Source organism: Mustela nivalis (assembly GCF_964662115.1).
Source record: "Mustela nivalis genome assembly, chromosome: 16".
In the NCBI taxonomy this organism is placed as follows: domain Eukaryota; kingdom Metazoa; phylum Chordata; class Mammalia; order Carnivora; family Mustelidae; genus Mustela; species Mustela nivalis.
The window spans coordinates 22,496,735-22,517,807 of NC_139035.1; the positions used below are offsets into that span (position 1 = coordinate 22,496,735).

The following is a 21,073-nucleotide window of genomic DNA, read 5'->3' on the forward strand; positions in this document are numbered from 1 at the left end:
TTTAATAACCTCTCCTCGTGTTCAGAAATTCTAGATTGGAGATGGAGTTATGGATACATTACCATCTACAGAGGATTAGTTGCCTATATTATAGAACAAGTATGCATTATTCTAATCGTCCTAAAACTTCCATTTTGCATATTAAATATGAATGAATAAGGAACCCGCATTACTTTAGTTTATGCAGATGTTCTCTTTTTGTCTCTGGCTTTAGATGGTAGGTTGTAATTTGTATGGTTCATTCTGAAAATTGGGTAACTTCATTCTTATTTTCTACATGTTTGTGCCATATAAAGTGATGATTTATGGAGATTCAGAGGTAAATATTTATCAACATATAAATAATTGGGGAAGGCTTCCTTTACAAAAGGTAGAATTATTAAGACCTGTTTAATCACAGAAGGGATATCCTGTAAAGCTAGCCCATAAATAAAAAGTGGATCAGAAGAAAGCAGAGAGAGGAGAGAATTTGGAAGGAGCATGTGTAGGGACACCTACTGCCTATCCCTGTAAGTCAGGGGCAATCCGGAAGGGAAACCTTGTTAAAGGAGGCAGTAGTGTTTAGATGTAATGAGCCACTGGAAACCTCACAGTGTTCTGGTGAAACAAGTGGTGTGCAATCAAGTCCGCCAGCCCAGTTGAAGTTGTGGCTTCAGGCAGCAAGCGAGCAGGCCTTTCTGTCTGCCTTTATCTCCAGTGGGAGCGACTTGTCCTCCTTGAAGTCAGCCTCCAGACATCTTTTCCTGTCGCTACACATCTGCGCATCACTGAGAATTTCTGCGGTTGCTGCTTCATGGAGATGTTTGTCAGTTTTGGGTTTTGTTTGTTTTGTTTTGTTTTTTACCGAGGTTCACTTGCTAACTTTTCTCTTCTTTTAAAAATATATTTAATCTAGGGGTGCCTGGGTGGCTCAGTGGGTTAAAGCCTCTGCCTTTGGCTCGGGTAGAAGGCATGATCCCAGGGTCCTGGGATTGAGCCCCACATCAGGCTCTCTGCTCAGCAGGGAGCCTGCTTCCCTTCCTCTCTCTCTGCCTGCCTCTCTGCCTATTTGTGATCTCTGTCTGCCAAATAAATAAATAAAATCTTTAAAAAATATATGTGTTTAATCTAGGGGCACCTGGGTGACTAAGTGGGTGGGTTAAGCCTGTCTCTTCAGCTCAGGTTATGATCTCAGGGTCCTGGGATTGAGTCCTGCATTGGCAGGGAGCCCTCTTCCTCCTCCTCTCTCTCTCTTTCTCTGCCTCTCTGCCTACTTGTGATCTCTCTTTGTCAAATAAATAAGTAAATAAATCTTTAAAAAATATATATATAATCTCTTCCAGGAAGAGATTATGCTGAGTGAAATAAGTCAAGCAGAGAGAGTCAATTATCATATGGTTTCACTTATTTGTGGAGCATTACAAATAGCATGGCAGACAAGGGGAGATGGAGAGAAGGGAGTTGAGGGAAACTGGAAGGGGAGGTGAACCATGACAGACTATGGACTCTGAAAAATAATCTGAGGGTTTTGAAGGGGTAGGGGGTGGGAGGTTGGGGGAACCAGGTGGTGGGTAATAGAGAGGGCACGGATTGCATGGAGCACTGGGTGTGGTGCAAAAACAACGAATACTGTTACACTGGGAAAAAAAAAAAAAATATATATATATATATATATATATATATATATATATATATATATATATATTTCATCTATCATTACCATGTATTTCAAATGGTAGTGGGGGAAGATGGTGTGGGACCCCATGAAGTGAATTTACACTGCCATCTTGACCACAATATAAGTGTCGTACACAGCCGTCCTGTGTCCCCTTTCCTTCTGAAATGGATTCTCTCTTCCCAGTTGTTATCAATAGAAGACAGGGGTCTTTGTTCTTGTAGGTGACTTGTCCAAGATCACACAGCTTTTGAGGTTTAACCTTTGGTCTGATTGTAGGACCCATTTTCTTTAACTCAGTGCCATGCAACCTACCATGTAGGAGTCTCAATACTCTCCTGCTTTTGAAGCTGTACTCCACAGGCCACATCTACCAGTGCATATCTATTCTTGTCTAGTTCACTCATTTATTGCACACATTTACTGGATGCCAGCTATGTGTTTCAGGCACCTTTCTAGGTGCTGGAGATATGGCAGTGGGCAAGTCAGACACAACCCCCTGCCCTCATTGAGCATGTTCCATTTCCTACTACTGGAAGCATCCACCAGGAACAATGGACTTATGCCAGAAGTCAAGCAATGATATGAGTTCCAGAAATTTCTGAATAGTTCTTTGTGGGAGTGATGATTTGGTGGCAGCCCTCGAGGTAGCTACCTGCATAGGCAAAAAAAAAGGAGGGCTGGTGTAGAAATGCCTGATGAATGGGTTTCAAGGTCAAATAACTGAGCCAGGTCTTTAAGGTCTTATTTAGCTCTGAGATTTTTCAAGAACTTTCCATGATACATATGCATATTATAGAAAAAACCCTATTCAAAGCACACTGTAAATTTGGAGGATGATTGTCTTTGCATTATTTTTGTGATTAAATGACAGTTGATGATACAGGCACTGTTGTAAGTCACTTATCCCTGTGCCAGCACTTTGTAGTAAATTCTTTTATCATCCTTATTTTTCAGAGGTAGAGACTGATGCAAAGGGAGAAGTTTGGTGGTTCTCCACTGGCCACAGCTAAGCTAGCAAAAAGCAAAAAGCAGAGCCTGCATTGGAACCAGGCACTGTAGCTCCAGACCCCAACTCTTCACCCTTGGGCTTCTTGCAGCACGCCTGCTTCCTTGTCACTAAGAACTTGGTGCAGGAGTTTAACAGTACCTTTAACTTCTAGTTTTTCTTTCTCAGAACTGAATCTGCATTGCAGTGCATCTCTGCATAAACATGTGTTTAATTTTGTCACCTTTAATTTTGTTTTTAGGTAAGATCTGAAGGAGTCAATCTCTTTCTTCTGTGGCTTCAAGCACTTCAGACAAACTTTGCAGAAGAGCAGGTGCTGATTTTTGCTTGCCTCGTGCCTGGTTTCCCAGCGATCATGTCATCCAGAGGGACCTGCATGGTGGAGACATTCATCAGTCCTAGCCCTGGTGTGGCGGATGGTGAGGAACATTTTAGCCAGCCTTACAGATTGAAATGACTCTGGAAGTTCTCTTGAGGGATTCCTCAGCTTGTCATGATCCTGAATAGAACCCTTTATTTCATAGATGGGTTTGGAGGAGGAATTATCCCCTGCTCTTGTTCACAGTAATGTCTTACAGACATTAGAATAGAAAGAATCAGAGCCTTTTTTATATGCAATGAGGACAGGAGACGTTTACTGAAGTGGTGGAAACAGGAATGGAAGGGAGGACTCAGATGTTGGAAACAGCAGGAAGTGGAGACACATCATGTATCTGGAGTGTTTTCTTGGCTGTGAATGAAATTTAAATCTGCCATCCAAAACTACTGTTTATTGTCCTCAGCATGATTGTTTCACGAGTGGACATTCATCTGCTCACCCAGCTGTGTATTTTCATGCTGCATTCATGGAAAGACAGTAGCTGCTTCCTGGGAAAGTCATGGCAACCATCTGTGTCCCATGAGTTTTTAAGGAACTTGCCAGTTAGGGCCAATGATTGATTAATGCACATCACTTTATTGCCCAAAGACAGGTATTTGATCCTTAGGCTGACCAAAGCAGAATTTGGCAGAGAGAAGAATAGTTTAGAGGAAGCGGTGGCTTCATGGGACTTTGTACCATATTTCCAACCCCTTTATGCTCGCTGGCCTGGAGTGTAGTGTGAGCAGGTTCCAAAGGAGGGGCAGATGTATTTTAATGAAGGCCATTTTTTAAAAACCCTTTGAACGTTGGTGGAAGAATTCCTTTTTTACCCCACTCTGGAGCAAAGATATATCCACAAGAATCACTCCACTCTTGCCGGCCATATAAGGGGAAAGGATCACTGAGGACCAAACATGCTTTTTCCTTCAAGTACTATTGAACTGTATGGTTATTCAGGTAAAAGCAAAATCTTGGATAATTCATGAATGGTCTTCCTCTTGATAGAAAAGAGGAAACATTGCTTATTTTCTCCCAGCTCATCCATATTTTGTATGTTTGCTTGTTTGTTTGTTTTTTTGAGTTGACTCTTTATGATATTTCACTAGAACTTGAATATGTGCTATATCACATCAGCAAAGACCTGGCATACATAATATTTTGTGTGAGAGTTTATGTCAAGGAAACATTTCAGTTCTCCCATCTGCTTTCATATTACCATATTCACACAGAACACTTCACTTCTAACACTGTGGCTGAGGCCGTGGATTTTTCCCTCACCAGGCAACTCTGCAACACCAGCTGGGTGTCCTGTAGTTTCACTCAGCTTTGACACTGTCTGCCTTGATATGGCATCTGATCCCACAGGTTAAGGGCTCAGTCCCGTGAGACTGTTCCATCACATTTAGGTGCCAGTCACAAGTAGGAGGGGCCCAGGTTACCCACAACTTCTCTACAACTTGGCTACAAATCAGAGGTTCCTTCAACTCCTCCTCTGGTTCAACTGAGTGGCTCACAGAACTCTGGGAAACATTTGTTTTCATTTACAATTTATGAAAGGTATGATAAAGGATACAGATGAACAGTCAGATGCAGAGACACAAAGGGCACAGTCTGGGAGGGTCCCAAGCACAGGAATGTCTATTCCTGTGGAGCTGGGTTTCATCTCTCTCCTGGTACCTGGATATGTTTACTTACCTGGAAGTTTCCTGAAACCCCTGCTATGAGGATTTTTTTTTAAAGATTTTATTTATTTATCAGAGAGGGGGGTGGAAATAGCGAGCACAGGCAGACAGAATGGCAGGCAGAGGCAGAGGGAGAAGCAGGCTCCCTGCTGAGCAAGGAGCCTGATGTGGGACTCAATCCCAGGACGCTAGGATCATGACCTGAGCCGAAGGCAGCTGCTTAACCAACTGAGCCACCCAGACGTCCCTGCTATGAGGATTTTTATGGAGGCTTCCTTACATAGATGTGCTCTGATTTTAGCCCCCTCCCCTCTCTGGTGGAATGTAGGGGTTGGGGTGGGGGTGCTGAAGATTCTAAATTCTAATCATGGTATTGTCTTCCTGGTGATGTGTCCCCACTGAGGAGCCATCTGGAAGCCCACCCAGAGTTGTGTTATTAGAACAAAATATTAAACTCAAAATGGATGAAAGACCTCAATGTAAGATAGGAATTCTTGCCAGTTTTCTTAAGGTGATTCTTTCTCTCTGCTATCCTCAAGATTCTGTCCTTGCCTCCCTTCCTGACTGCACTGTCCTATTGGGCAATCTTGCCTATTGGGCAGGTGTAATGGACCAGTAGGGTCAAAATGCACAGCTTCTAGAAGACAAAGGGATACTCCAGTCTGCTCTCACGACTTTGGAGTCTTTGTGTTTTTGGTGCTGGCGAAAGGAAATGAGAGAGGAGAGCAGACAAGAAAGAATGCTAAGTCATTAGAGAGAACTGGTGGGATAAAATACAGGCATAATGAGTAGAATGAGTTTAAAAACATGATACCATTGGGTGATTTTTTTTAATACTCAGTAAGAATATTTTTAACAAAGTGAACCATTTAGTTTTGAAATATTCATTCTTAGCATCATTTGAGTTTTAAGATAGGATTACATTACATGATTGTCAACATTATTTGTCACCATGACTTTTTTTTTTTAATTTCGGATAGGAATTTTAATAAGATAGCATTTTATTTCAGTAGACATTTAAGTTAAAATTTAAATGTACATATGTTCTTTCCCACATATTATCCAAAGGCTACAAATTAGAGTGGAAGGATAATGAGAATCAAGCTACTTGTTTTAAAGTTCTTTTTACACTGTTTTGAAAATATTGTCTTCCTCATTTATTTCCATCATTTACCATGTTAGCAAAATCTACAAACTTGTACTTGGTAAGTACTGATTGGGCTGGGTATAGAGGATGTCCACAGGGAAGCTGCCATTCTCTTTCAAAGTGACTTTTGTTTATTTTTAAGCAAAATAGTCACTTTATTCTTATATTTAATGGTAACTTTATTGTAAGAGGTTTTAAGTTTCCTAATAAATGATTTTACCTATTTGTACAAACTATTTATTTGTACCTCAGGAAGACTGTGGCTCCTAAAATAATTCAACATGTGTCATGATTCTTCTTGGTATAATTATATTTAAAATTATGTTTTAAAATTTTAATTTTTAATTGAAACAGTTTATTGAAGGCAATGTTTACTTTCTCATGCAAAGATGTTCAAATAAACATTCTTGTTGAAGTCTTCTCTTAAAGGTGTTGAGGTATGGTGACCCCAGACCCCAGACCTTGCCCAGTGGTGAGGCAGACCATCCCAGGCCATGCAACTGCCCAGAGTAGCCCTTCCTTATATCCTGGATCTTTCATCCACTACGTGCTACTTACAGCTTCTTTTGGAGGGGCCAATATTTGGGCAACTGTGCAACCTAAGGGCAGTAAGCTCCAGAAAGGAAGGAAACATGAGGGAATTTCTAGTTTCACTGCTCAGGGTTTTTTGGGTTTTTGTTTGTTTGTTTGTTTTCCCCTATGAAAAATGAAGGCTCACAGGACAGAAGTATCCCTTTGATTGGTGCTGGGGTGGGGAAGCAAATTTTCTTTTCCCTATTATTGGAAAGCAGGCAAAATTAGTTAAAGTGAATAATCAGAAACAATTTGGGAGGGAAAGAGATCACAACAGGCATTAATCCATGTGGTGAATGTGGACTATTAATTCAGTTGTCTTTGGGTGTTTACTTACATACACACAAATGTGCATGCTTGGATCAGGGGAAAACAGCAGAAACTTGATGCCTTTTGAAATATGTGGAAGTACTAACCTTTAGAGGTACCGGGCTGTGTATTTGTTAGCTATCTGTATATGGGTATTTTTTTCAGAACTTGTTTCTGATTTGATAAATAGTCTATATTCACTGTGGAAAACATAGTATACTTTAATATATTGAAATTAAAGTTCTTTATTGAGAACTTGTCTGCCTCATGCAAGTGCCTCCAGGTATATAAAAGTTGGGAGGTCGGGGTACCAGGTGGTGGGTATTATAGAGGGCACGGATTGCATGGAGCACTGGGTGTGGTACAAAAACAATGAATACTGTTATGCTGAAAATAAAAAAAAAAAAGAAAGTCAGTAAGAGAGCTGGACATACAGCAAGTAGTAGCTCAAGTCCAATACCATGTAACTTTTTGTATTGATTATGAAATTTAAAGAAAGAGAAAGAAACTTTTTTTTTATTATTCTATTTCTTTTCAGTGTTCCAGAATTCATTGTTTATGCACCACACCCAGTGCTTCATGCAATACGTGCCCTCCATAATACCCATCACCAGGCTCACCCAACCCCCTACCTGCCTCCCTTCTAAAGCCCTCAGTTTGCTTCTCAGAGTCCACAGTCTCTCATGGTTTGTCTCCCCCACCAATTTCCCTCAACTCACTTCTCCCCTCCATCTCCCAATGTCCTCTGTGTTACTCCTTATGCTCCAGAAGTAAGAAACCATATGATAATTGACTCTGGTGACTTATTTCACTCAGCATAATCTCTTCCAGTCCAGTTAATGTTGATATAACAGTTGGGTATTTATTCTTTCTGATGGAGGCATAATAATCCATATTGTATCTGGACCACATCTCTATCCATTCATCCATTGAAGGGCATCTTGGTTCTTTCCATACTTTAGTGACTTTGGCCATTGTTGCTATGAACATTGGTGTACAGATGGCCCTTCTTTTCACTACATCTGTATCTTCTTGGTATATACCGAGTGCAGTTGCAGGGTCATAGGGCAGCTCCATTTTAATTTTTTTGAGGAATTTCCACACTGTTTCCCAATGTGGCTGCACCAAGAAAGGGACTTGTTATTAATTCTGTGGAGCTGGTCAAGTCTGATACTCAAAGATGAATTCTTTCAGACATAAAGTAGTTTATACTGATTCTATTCTTCAGATTCATCTACAAGGAAAAGGCTATAAAACTAAAGTCCCATGGATTTGATTAGGGTAGTGTTGGATGTTAAAGTACCTGAAATGATGAAGAATGTCTGTACATTCTTCTAGATTTGTTTCAGTCCTAAAATATTAAATTAGTTATAATGTATGTGAAAATATCCTTACTATTAGAATTGCTTATCCTTTCTCAAAATTTTTAGTGGCTTAGTACTTAGTACTTCCACCGCTGTATGCCATAGCTGTAATAAGCAAGCAGTAACAGGAGCCACCATCCCACCTTTGTCAGGTCATAAGGCAGAATTAGAAACAAGTCTACCAAAAAATGTCATCCCTAATAATTTCTGGTACTTTAATTTTAAAGTTTTAGTTGATATTCATCCAAACAAATATATAGCTGAGGTATATGTTTGTGAGAAATTGAACTGTTTAGGGTGGTGGGTTACACTCACTCCCCTAATCATGTATTCTGTTTCCTTCCAGACATCCCCCATTTGAGACCAGCGCCAGTGTATGTACATTACTACAACTCAAGACAATGAAAACATTTATAGTATAAAAATTCCATACATGGCAATTCACATTGTTTTTATTAAATGGATTATAATTTTTTTTTTGGAAAAAAGGTATCTAGCTATAATCCAAAACACTCAAAATCAAGTTGCTGTACTGCCCCAAATCATACAGGTATGTCATTCCTCTTTTTCTTATATTTTACATAGGTAAAAATACACTAACACATACCAAAGTAATTAACTCATAGGGGTTTTGGTTCCTAAAGAATGCTGGTTCTAGGGATTATGTTTATGGGTGGGCTCTCTCTCTGTTGCTGAGGTGTCAGAGGGACTTCTGAGGTAGCACTTGCCATGCTCTGCTGACATTGCCATGACAAGGTGATCTTGGGGGCCAGGGAGATGTTCTGAGAACATGGTGTTGTGTGCAGTCTCCTGGACCCTCTCATTTTCCTTCCTTTGCTCAAGAACCAGTGACATCAGAGCATAAGACCAGGGGCCTGTGTTGCCTTCACCCATCCCAAGCACCAGGCAGGCCCTCAAGAATCATGTAGGTGGGCTGTGGGAAGGACCTATTCGACTGCCAAGTGCCTTTTGGCATCTCAGGGGGAGGAGTGGAAGAGCATCTCAGGATTTTGAGGTGCCATGATGGAATGCCTGGAAGAAAAGGCAGACTCTCTTTCGAAGGCTTTCAGTGAAGACCTCTTTCTGTGTGGGACCCATGGTATACCTTCCCTCTCCTGTGGTCTTTGGTCATAGAGAAATGGGCTTTCCCAGCAGGTTGAGTTGCTTAGAGACTTTGTGCTGTGTAGAGAAGGACAACGTGGGGAGGTTTGAGAGGAGCTGCTTCATGGCAGGGGCCTGCTTTTATGCACAAAGCATGGTCCCTTAGAGCAGGTTCGCTGATGCCCCAGAGTTTCCAAAAGTGTGACTAGGCCTGAGCTGCAAGAGTTCACACACCTGAGTGGCAGGTAGCATCTTGGTGGAGGAGCACCAAACTGAGGTCCAGAGCACGTGCCCTCATTGATTAAGAACTGACTACAGAGCTAGAGAAACTTACTGTCAAGAAGTCTGAGGGGGATACAGTTACAGTAAAGAGCAGCAAAATACTTACTGAAGATTTTGAAAGGGAGCTTTGGATGGATGGCTCAGTTGGTTAAATGTCTGCCAGAGATCAAACCCTGTGGTGGGGGGTGGGGAGTCCCTGCTAAGTGGGGAGTCTGCTTCTCCCTCTCCCTTTTCCTCTGCCACTCACCCTGTCTGTGCTCACTTTCTCTCTGTCTCTCTGTGTCAAATAAATTTTATAAATCTTTTAAAACATAAAAATACAAGAAAGATTTGAAACTTAAATTCACTAGTTGTAACATGTAATAGGAACCCTGTAAACAGTAATGATCACTGCTGAGAACAAAATTGATTTTTTTAAAGATTTTATTTATTTGGCAGAGAGAGATCCCAAGTAGGCAGAAAGGCAAGCAGAGAGAGAGAGGAGGAAGCAGTCTTCCCACCGAGCAGTGAGCCCAATGCAGGACTCGATCCCAGGACCCTGAGATCATGACCTGAGCTGAAGGCTGTGGCTTAACCCACTGAGCCACCCAGGTGCCCCACAAAATTGATTTTCCAAAGGAATATCCCAGAACACTGAGGAAAATTTCAAAGAGATGGAAATGAGAAACGAATAAGTAAGATCTGAGGTCAGGTCCAAATCTACCTTGCAAGTATCCTGAGGACAAAAGGAGAAAATAACAGAAGTTATAACTGAACTAATGCAGCATTTACTTGAGCTGAAATACAGTCATGCCTTCAGTTCATAAAGCCTTCAAGTCCCAGGGAGAATTAGCTGAACAGACTCAAACCAAAACAGACATAAACCTATTTGACTTTCAGGGACTAAGAAAAAATTGTCAGAGTTCCAAACAGAAACCACCAGTTCCTTCTAGAAAATGAGACAGAGTATCATTGAATATTGACTTTAAGCTCTATCCCTCAGAGCTGAAAGAACTCTCTTTCTTAGAACTCTTGCTTCCTATCACATATGTAAGCAGATGTCAGATTGATTAACATTGTAAATTGGTTTAAGTTCTAACTCTACAAACAAAATGATAAAGAATTTGGAGACAATCTAGGGGCATGTAAAAATTTGGGAAGTGGTAGACTACCTTAGGTAGAGATAAGACCCACAGACCATAGAAGAAATGACATGCCACTTTATTTTAAAAAATTGAATAATATTTGTATATCAATAAAGAGTAAAGCTGCATGTGGGCAATAGGCTGTGAAAAGCATCTGTAACATCAGCTGTTCAAGGAGTTCATGTCTCTGACGTGCCTACAAATTGAGAAGAAGACAAACAGTCCAATTGAAAAACAGACCAAATGAGAGGAAGGAGAAGTTCATGGAAAAGGAAACAGAAATGACCCTGGATTTCATAGTGAGCCAGGGAACACCATTAGTTCTGGACCATGTTGAGACACCTTTATTCACTCACCCTGTAGACAAAAACTAAAAATCATCAGGTAGACAAAAATTTGCATGAAATCATATATAAGAAACTCAGCCCCACTCTTTGATAAATTTTACAGTCTATCTTGTGTGATTGTTAAGTCAATTCAAAACAATCTGTTTAGAGACTCTGACTGTTCCCTATTTGGTTACAAATTTTCAGGGAACCATCACTGTATTTATTGAGAATAAGTTCCTCATTCTTGAAAAATACATTTGAGTGATGAAAAATAGCAATAATAGCGGAATAACCACAAATTCAAGGTTCTAGTTTTCCCCCCGCCCTTAGTTGGAAAGGAAACTTTCACACATGTGAGTCATCTACTTTTATTATCTGGCTTTCTTAGTTTCCGTAAAGTCTGACCTCCTGAATCAGTTTGGATGGTTGTCTCATCCTAACTCAAACTGTCTTAAAGATTAAAAAAAAAAAAAAAAAAAAAAAAACTTCAATCTCATGAAGAAGCAGCTCATGGCAGGGCTTGCAGAGAATGTATTTTATTCACACTGTCTCCATGATTTTCTCCATTTTTCCCTACTCTGCCCTTTCCCTCTGGCCAGTTTGTCTTCCACCCCCTGCTGACTGTGTGATGGCTGCCCGCAGTGGGGGCACTGCTTTCCTTGTTCACATTCAGAAAAACCCAGATATTTCTGTAAAGCCCTTCCCGTTTGTGTGTGGGGGACAACCTAGGTTACTGTCTCTCATAGAACAGTAACAAGGCACTGACTGTCATGCAGCTGGCTGTGTGAATGGCCCAGGAGGAACATGACTGGCTTCCATGACAGAACCCTTCCCTGTAGTGTGGATGGGGCCAGCTTCCTGTGAGTCACCTGGGCTGCAGTGGAGGAGGCACACAGTGCACTGGGGTTCAGGGAGGGGGAGGAAGGAAGGATGCTGGCAGTCAACTCTCAAGACCCAGTACTACCACACCCTGAATGAAGATAGTCCTACCTAAAAATGGTCCCTGCCATTGTACAGACTCAATATGTCTCAGTGAGTTCTTCTAGTAGTTTTTTAGTGCCACTGTAGCAAATGACAAATTCTCAGTGGCTTGAAACAACACAAATTGATTATCTTGCAGTTCTGGAGATCAGAAGTTCAAAAATCAGTCTCAGTGTGGTAAAATCAGGGTGTAAACAGCCTGTGTTCCTTCTGGAGGCTCTAGAGGAGAAGCCACTTTCTTGCCTTGTCCTGCTTCTAAAGCTGCCTGCATTCCCTGATTTGTGGCCCTTCATTGCACCACCTTTTATCCCTCTGTTTCCAACTTCACATTGCCTTCTGATTCTGATCCTCCTGTCTCCTTATGGATAAGGTAATCCAGGATAATCTCTCCACCCTCACACCTTAATTTAATCATGCTTGCTAAATCCCATTTTCCAGGTAAGGTAAAGTACTCAGAGCTTCTTGGGCTCAGGGTATGGTCATCTTTGGGGCAGTCACTATTCAGCTGATCAGTTGCCTCCTGTGCTCCCTTTTATGCCTCACACCTCATCTCACATGTGTCTGCTGTGTTCCTCTCTTCATCTGCATTGCAAATGAGAAATGCAGCAATTTAAACCATTGAATATTAAATTTTAGAGATAGTTGTGGGAATAAAAGCACATATAATTTTATTTGTGTCCTAAAAGTTTTTGTTTGGAATTTTAAATTTTATCTAATTGTCCCTAGGTAAATTAAATATGATTCAATCAGTTGATCTGAAAAATCTTTTCAAAGAGTATACCGCTGTTGTAAAGGCCCTTCAAAACAGTATTTGGGGTGCTGTTTCCAAATGAAGTTTACACTTTCACCCTTATCACTGTATTAAAGGTCATGTTGGAGGGTTTTGTGTGTGTGTGCTTTTTTCCAAAGTGAACTTGCTTCTCTATCTAAAACTAATACCTCTAACAGTATTTTTCACCAGGGAGGAGAGAAATTAGTGTATCTTCTAGACTAAGTTTTCTTTCCACGCGAAGAATCTGTTAGGACTAATATTCATGGGAGAAGAAAAAGACAGTAGCTCTTACACCCCATATACTATGTTGACAACAACAGTATAAGCCTGACCAAAGCTGTACATCTTGGTGCATCATTTCAGCTGAAATGTGTTCAGTGAAGTATGATTTATTCCTTAGTAATTCATTTTTGTGTGAGATAAAAGTACATCAACAGAAATTAGGGAAAGCAGAGTGGTAATTTTAAAATTTCATCAGTGACTGTTTTTTACCAGTTCTATAAGCACATTAATTGATATTAAAACCCATAAAAGCTCATTTGGGAATGAAAAAGAAAGTTTGAGGTGATATTGATTTTTTAATGATATTTGTATTTATGTGTATGATGACGCTTAGTTACACTTTGATTGAGTCCGAATGTGCCCTTCAACAATAATCAATGGGCTCTGGGTTTCCTGAAGTTGTATGTCATGGGGTGAACAGTTAGAAAAAGTGAATCCCACAAACTGACAACCTTATGGGGGTTTATATATTACACAAACACATTTGTTTGTTGACTGCCACTCCAGTACTTTCTGTGTCCTAGAGCTCTACCCACGTGGTGCAGGCTGCCCCCATCTGTGCTGGAGAATCATGACAGGGCATTCACTGGCCTTAGGCATCCCCACAGAGCTGCAGTTGCATCCTCTCATTTCCCACCTACTTTGTGGGCATCCCCCTTTAGCTTGACCCTGACAGTGGACAGGTCTCAGTATGAGCTGTCTGTGGGAAGAAACAAGATGTTGGGGGGGCACTGGTAGTTGTTGATGGTAAGTTTTAAGTGTCAGGTTGTATCTTGCAATTTCCTGAACCCTGGCAGTGCAGGCCTGGGCCAACCTGGTATGTCTGTTTCACCGACCAAATCTTCCTCATGTGCCCAAGAAGTGAAACCATATTTGCATTTGCCACCAGAATCAACTAATACTAAATAATAGTTGAGAATTCCAGCTTGATTATAGTGAGTGGAAAATGGAACTCTCTCTGGTTAATTCTTACATATGATTTTACTGTTCATCTTTATAAAAGGGATAAGAAATGAGGAAACGTGGATTATCAGTTTGTTTTCACTCTCATCACTCACTGCAGTTATAATTTCAAAATACCAAGATGTTTTTTGAAAGTAGGTTTTTTTTTTTTTTGTGGAGGGAGTAGGGACTAAGACTAAGGAAAGCATTGTTCTATCAAGAGAAGTCGTTTTCAATTTATGGTATGATGGGAAATCCATCTCGTATGTCCTATTTGGATAACAGAACTCACTTTTAATTTTTTTAAACTTCCTTTGATTTTTTTAATTGAAGTATAGCCTACCCACAATGTTGCATTAGTTTCAGATATAAAACACAACATTTGACAAGTCTGTATGTTATGCTGTGTTTGCCGTACTGTACCACCAACCATATTCCCTATGCTGTGCCTTTCGTCCTGCAAGTTATTAATTTTGTAACTGGAAGCCTGTTATCTCCCACTGTATTTCACGCATTTTGCCTGTCCACCCGCTGCCTCCTCTTTGGAAATGATCAATTTGTTCTCTATAGTTATGGGTCTCTTTCTGTTTTTCTGTGTGTTCAGAGAACTTTTTAAGATAACTTGGTGCCTTTAAACATATTCCTTGATTTACATTATTTTGGATACGTATTTGCCATGTTACCCAATTAGTTATGTAATGACTTCAAAATTTGGGGGCTTAAAACAACACTTTTGTCATATTACATATGTTTTGGGGGTCAGAAATTAGGGCAGGATCTCATGGGGCAATTTTTATGCTTAATATGGCATTAACTGAGGTCAGTGGGTGGTGGCGTTCAGCAGGCGGCTGCTTGGTCTAGAGGATTCAGGATGACTTTATGCACATGCCTGTCACTTTGATGGGTACAGTTGGGAGATGAGGCTCAGCTGGCTCTCCACTTCCGTGCAGTCTTTGTAACAAGGATGTTGGACTTCTTTCCTGTCCACTCAGAGCTCCAATAGCAAATGTTCCAACAGAGGGGTTCCTTTTGGACTTGGGCCTGAAACTGACATGTTTCTTCCACTCTCTTCCACTGTTTAACACAGTCACATAGCCCATGTGAATCAAAGGGAATGGGGAGTCATAGGATTTGTGATCATTTTTTAACGTGCTACATATGTTCATATGTGCATTTTTTCCCGTTTCTCTGACCTGTGGGAAAATGGAAGTTATTGATCAAAGAGTCACAGGTTATCAAGCTGTACGAGAGACTTCAGACTTAATCCAACCTCCATACTTTATAGATTAAAGAATATATATGTAGGTGCACATGTACATCTCCATATCAGTTATTATATATACACTTGTATATCACTAAAAGTGGTATCTGTGGATCAGCCAATTCTTCTATTTTCATAGGAATGAAAAGGACTCGTCATTCCCCGGCAAATCTGAAGAAAAAAGCGAGAGCAAGAGTAAGGGAGAAAGAGAGTGAGAGGAGCATCTGATGGGATAGGATTTCTTACAAAAGGACTCCTGAAATGACCAGAGAAAACAGACCAACAGAAAAGGGCAGACTTTGACCAAGCCGTGCTCAATGACGTGAATATCCACATGGAACTTAAGAGGTTTTAACGCTATTCCCTACTGATGTAGCCTACATACTAAACAGGACATCAGAAATTTTCTGGAAGATACAATAGAAAACCATTTTGAGGACCTGGGGGAGGTGGCAGAGATGAGTGGAACAGAACACCAAAAACAGGAAGCCCAAGAAAGCTTGGGTGCCGCTTCCAGTCGCGACGAGAGAAGAATTAGGCATGAACCAGTCAGCTGCAAAAGACTGGGAGCAGGGGACAACAGTCGAAAAGGACGGCTGCCAGGAGCAACTCCACAGTCTAACTTTTATTGGATAGAAAACAATAGCCAATAGGAGGATTGACGAAGGCCAAATGTTAATCCCATCTTGCTAACAAGCAAGAAGGATAAAGTTTATAGTTAAACAAATACATTGAAAGAACTCTTCTAACTAACAACAGGCACTTCTGGGAAGAGAAAGGCTAAAGGAGGATAAAGGATAAAGGAGGCAGGCGGTTTTTATTCCACCCTGAGCTGACCTGGCATTCCCGGGTGCTCCGCTTTCCTGAAGCAGGCGGCATTCCGCCCTGGGCCGGCCGGGCTTCCAGCCAGCGCAGCTTCTGTGAAGGGGCGGTATTCCGCCATGAGCAAGCGAGGTATCCCCTGATGCCCAGCTTCTGTGAAGGGGCGATGTTCCGCCCTGAGCAAACTGGGCATCCCCAGCTACCCAGCTTCACAGTCATATATCATCCTTTTCCCCAAAGACCTGTTGCCAGTATTTGTATTTCTAGAGGTCATATGTAAATGTGCTTGGTAACTAGTAAAATCCTCCAGGGGTTACAGTTTAAGTAACAAATTGTTCCGAGGGGCAGCAGCAGTTGGGAAGTTGGACTCTACTCATTCCAAGGTTCCAAACAAAAAATCTTGCCCAACAAATGACAAGACTAAAACTATGAAAGGCTCTATGGAGATACCAGATAAGGAACTGTATACAACTCTAGATAGGAGAACTAGGAATGAAAGGTAACTTCAAAACAATGAAAATCCTAGAGCAGAAATATCCCAAGGAGAAAACCATCGGCCAAGAAACATGAAAAGATTCCTGAAATCCTCAGTGATCACAAAAGAGCAAAGGAAAACACAATGTGTTAGTGTTAACTCAAGGAGGCAGACCCCAAAGAGTGTTGCTTAATCCAATGGATTGAATCGTGAAAAATGGATTTAATCATGGAGTGGGGCACCTGGGTGGCTGTTTTCTGCTGGGGTCCTGGTGCCAGTGTCTTGGGCTCCAGATCCTCCTGGGGCTCTGTGCTCAGCAGGAAGTCTGCTTCTCCCTCTCCCACTTCCATGGCTTCTACTCCTTCTCAAATTGGGCTTCCTCTCTCGCTGTCTCTGTCTTTCTGTCCAATTCGTTAATCAATCAACCAATTCCTTCAATTCAAGAAGTAAAAATCAAATGTTGATGCATGGGGCCCTAAAGAACGACAAGAATATGGAGGGTTGTTTGATGATTTTTTTAAGATTTTCTTTCTTCCTTTGACAGACAGAGAGGAGAAGGAGGGAGAGAGACAGGCAGAGAGAGAGGGGTAAACAGGCTCCCTGCTAAGGAAAGAGCCAGATGCAGGGCAGGGTGCGCAGGCTGCTGCCTCGCCAAGTCCAGCATGAAGCCCTGCAGCAGCTCCAGCAGTCCCAAGGGGATCTCCCTGCAGGTCTTGCCTGCCCCTCCCCCACCGGGGGCAGCTGGGTGCCGCCCTCACCTCCTCCCTGGACCGACCTGTGGCCCCGCCCCCTCCCAACGAGCAAGCTCAGAGGGCGCTGGAGGCTCTCAAGGAGGCTTGCCCCAAGGCTCCCTGGGCTCAGCTGCTCCCTGCTGCTCCCTGCCACGGCAGCACCGAGGGCGGCGGGGGCGAAGGCGGCATCCGCTGAGGGAGCCCGGCCCTAGCAGGGCGGGCAGCACCTCGGGCACCTCCCGCTTGCCCTGGGGCCTATCACTTCTCTCCCCACCCCTCCCACTCTCAACCATTGTTCCCTTCTGTGAAGGGTTTTCATACTTGGTTTTAGGGCAAGAGCACAATTGAGTGTGAGGGAGGAAGGGCAGGACAAAAAGAGAGACCCAGTGGACTCTGCCCTGAGCCCAGAGCTTGCCTCAGGGCTCAATCTCAAGAGCCTGAGATCACCACCTGAGCCAGAACCAAAGAGTTGGGCGCTTCACTGAGGGTGCCACCCAGGTGCCCCTCAGCTGTTGTGGACCAATTTCTGGAGAGGGGTGCCTGCGTGGCTCTGTTAGTTCAGCAACTGCCTTGGGCTCAGGTCATGACCCCGGTCTTGCAGGATCTCCTCCCCCTCGGGCTCCCAGCTCCTTGGGGAGTTGGCTTCTCTGACCTTCTCCTCTCTCGTGCTCTCTCTCACTCATTCTCTCACAAAGAAAGAAAAGCTTTCCAAAAAATGTCTTTAGCCTTGTTTTATGGGCTTTAATATGGTTGATCTCAATGAGTTTTCTCATTGGATGCAGACAACTTGAGGATAGCCATGTGTTTCTAAAAGGGTCCTTTTGTGTTCTGAAATGTCTTCTTTCTCTGTTCATTTATCAGGTGTCTTTCCATTGTCTCTTCTCAAGACCTAGGAAAAGCAGCCTTTGAGGATTCATTTGGGTAAGGTCTAGTCCTTTTTATCCTTTTTCTTTCCACAAAATCTATAGTAGCCTCTGCATCCTTCTAAGTAGAGTTTATTTTTCACTGCCCTATTGAGGTCTTTTCTTTCAATATAATTTGAGTCGTTCACTCTGAAGGTCATTGTTGAAATGTTGAATTTGAAGTCTACTACCTCGCTAGGCGTATTTTCTTTTTCCTGTCTATTCCTTCTTCCCTTTCCCTTTAGAACTGCCTTCCTTTCGATGACCTGAGTCCTTTGGAGGCTAATCTCTGCCTTCTTTGATTGGTTGTCACAGGGGCAGTCAGAGATTAGTAGGTATTTCTGACCCTTTTTACAGTTGTTCCCCCCTTCTTTAGGGAAGCTCTAGAGTCAGCTTTCTCGGAGGGATCATTTCATCCCACTCCTACCGGGTCTCTACTGAATATTGTGACTTAGCCAGAAGAACACTTCCCTCTGGCTGGTAGGAACTCCAATGACCTCTAGCCTTGTAGGAGTCTTGGCAACCATCTGGTTCCGTTGCCTTGACTCTTTGTCAGAACCCTGGAGCATTTTCTAAGACACACACTGCTTCCTATGGACCAAGTACTCAAGAGGACTCCAGTGTGTATTTTCAAGAGCTTGTTTTCTACTTGAATTCCGTCTCTCTGAAACCCATGGCGTTTTCATCACTCCAGCCTTCCTGAATTCCAATCTCTCTTTCCTCACACCAGGGAGATTCCCATCTTTTCCTTGGAATCTCCTCCCTACCCTCACCATCCAGAATTCCTCCAGGTGAAAAGCTGAGTGAATCCTGGGGCTCAGTTTATTTTTTTTTATTTTTTTGCTTGTTTTTCTTTTGACAGGGTTCACAAATGTGCGTTCATTTTCAATGTTTTAAAGAGTTAGATATATAGATATATATAGATAGATAGATATAGGCATATCTATATCTAGATAGATAGATAGATACTTTTTTTCTTTTCAATTCCCCATGGGCTTCTGGTTGGTTACTTTTCCTCTCACAGGGTTTGTATTAGTTTTCTAGGGGTGCTATTACAAGATACCACAAGCCTAGAGGCTGAAACAACAAAGTGGACAGAATTTGAGTCATTCACTCTGAAGGTCATTGCTGAAATATTAAATTTGAAGTCTACTACCTCGCTAGGCATATTTTCTTTTTCCTGTCTATTCCTTCTTCCCTTTCCCTTTTGAACTGCCTTCCTTTTTATAACCTGAGTCCTTTGGAGGCTACTGTCTGCCTTCTTTTATTGGCTGTCACATGGGCAGTGAGAGATTAGTAGGTAATTCTGACCCTTTTTACAACTGCCTTTTCATCACTCCAGCCTTCCTGAATCCCAATCTCTCTTTCCTCACAGCAGGGAGACTTCCATCTTTTCCTTGGAATCTCCTCCCTATGCGCACCATCCAGAACTATTCCAGGTGAAAATTCGAGTGAATCCTGGGGCTCAGTTTTTATTTGTTTGTTTGTTTGCTTGCTTTCCTTTTCACATGGTTTTCAAATGTCCATTCGTTTTCAATGTTTTAAAGAGTAATTTATGTAGATATAGATATAGACATATCTATATATAGGTAGATTTTTTTTCTCTTTTCCAATTCCTAATGGGCTTCTGATTGGTTACTTTTCCTCTAACAGGGTTGTATTAGTTTTGTAGGGGTGCTATTACAAGATACCACAAGCCTAGAGGCTGAAACAACAGAAGTGGACAGTATCACAGTTCTAGAGGCTACAGTGCTCGTAGACCATGCTCCTTTTGGAGGTATTATGGGAGGATCTGTTCCAGGCCCCTTTCCCAGCTTGATGTATTTGGACTTTGGACTTCTTTACATGGCCCTCTCCCTCAGTGCATATCTGTATCCACAGTCTCCCTTAGAAGGACACAAGTCCTCCTGAATTAGGGGCCCAGGCTATTCAAATATGATCTCATCCACACTAGTTACATCTCCAGGGACCCTATTTCCAAATAAGGTCACAAACCCAGGTGCTGGGGTTTAGGACTGGGATAGTATATATGCATACACACACAAACACACACACACGTGTGTATGTCTCTCTCTATATATATTTATATTTACATTTATATTTATATGTACATATACTTTTTGATTTTTTTTTTTTTGCCTAATAAAACATTTTTGTTCAGAATCTCAGTCTTCCTTCCTTTCAATAGAATATGATTCGTGGGGCACCTGGGTGGCTCAGTGGGTTAAAGCCTCTGCCTTCGGCTCAGGTCATGTTCCCAGGGTCCTGAGATCGAGCCCCGCATCGGGCTCTCTGCTCAGTGGGGAGCCTGCTTCCTCCTCTCTCTCTCTGCCTGCCTCTCTGCCTACTTGTGATCTCTGCCTGTCAAATAAATAAATAAAATCTTAAAAAAAAAAAAAGAATATGATTCGTATGCTTTTGGTGCCTCCTAAACAAGTTGAACACCTCTACCTCCTCAATTTCCATGAAAGTTATTCTTACCTAAAGTCGTCTGCCATTTATTTTTAAAAACAGTTGGCATCTTTTTGCAGTTTACAGTGTTTTTGGTTTGAGTATATGTTTATAGGCTGATGAAGGTGACTTTCATCCTACTCTTTCCTTCTAAATTTGTTCCTTTTTGGAAAAGTAAATTTTCTACTCTTTAAAAACAAGGACCTAGAAAAGCGAAATGGTTCTTTTTTGTGAGTCTGCATTCCATTTTCTCATTTTGCATGTGCTTTATGCGACCACAGTTTTGGGGGCTGACAGCATTTATCAGCATTTAAAAGAAAAAAAATGAAATTAAATTTAAATTAATTTAAAGTAAATATATTTAAATTTAAAACTTAAAAAACAAATTAAAATTTAAAATTTAAAATGTAAATTAAATTCATTGGAAGGGGACGTGAAACATGAGAGACTAAGGACTCTGAAAATCAATCTGAGGGATTTGTAGGGGTGAGGGGTGGGAGGTTGGGGGAACCAGGTGGT

At 41.7% G+C, this 21,073-nt stretch overlaps 1 long non-coding RNA gene across 6 annotated transcripts in view; it reads left to right on the top strand.

Moving 5' to 3' along the window:
- LOC309850337 overlaps positions 1-18,523 on the top strand; it is a 52,398-nt gene extending 33,875 nt beyond the window's left edge. For 2 of the 6 annotated variants that reach the window (XR_014304190.1, XR_014304192.1), the window contains 4 exons: positions 2,612-2,800; positions 2,905-3,082; positions 8,446-8,649; positions 15,313-18,523. This is a non-coding gene — a long non-coding RNA (uncharacterized lncRNA). The other 4 variants (XR_014304189.1, XR_014304191.1, XR_014304194.1 and 1 more) reach the window with 3 other exon arrangements.
- The last annotated feature ends 2,550 nt before the right edge of the window (positions 18,524-21,073 follow it).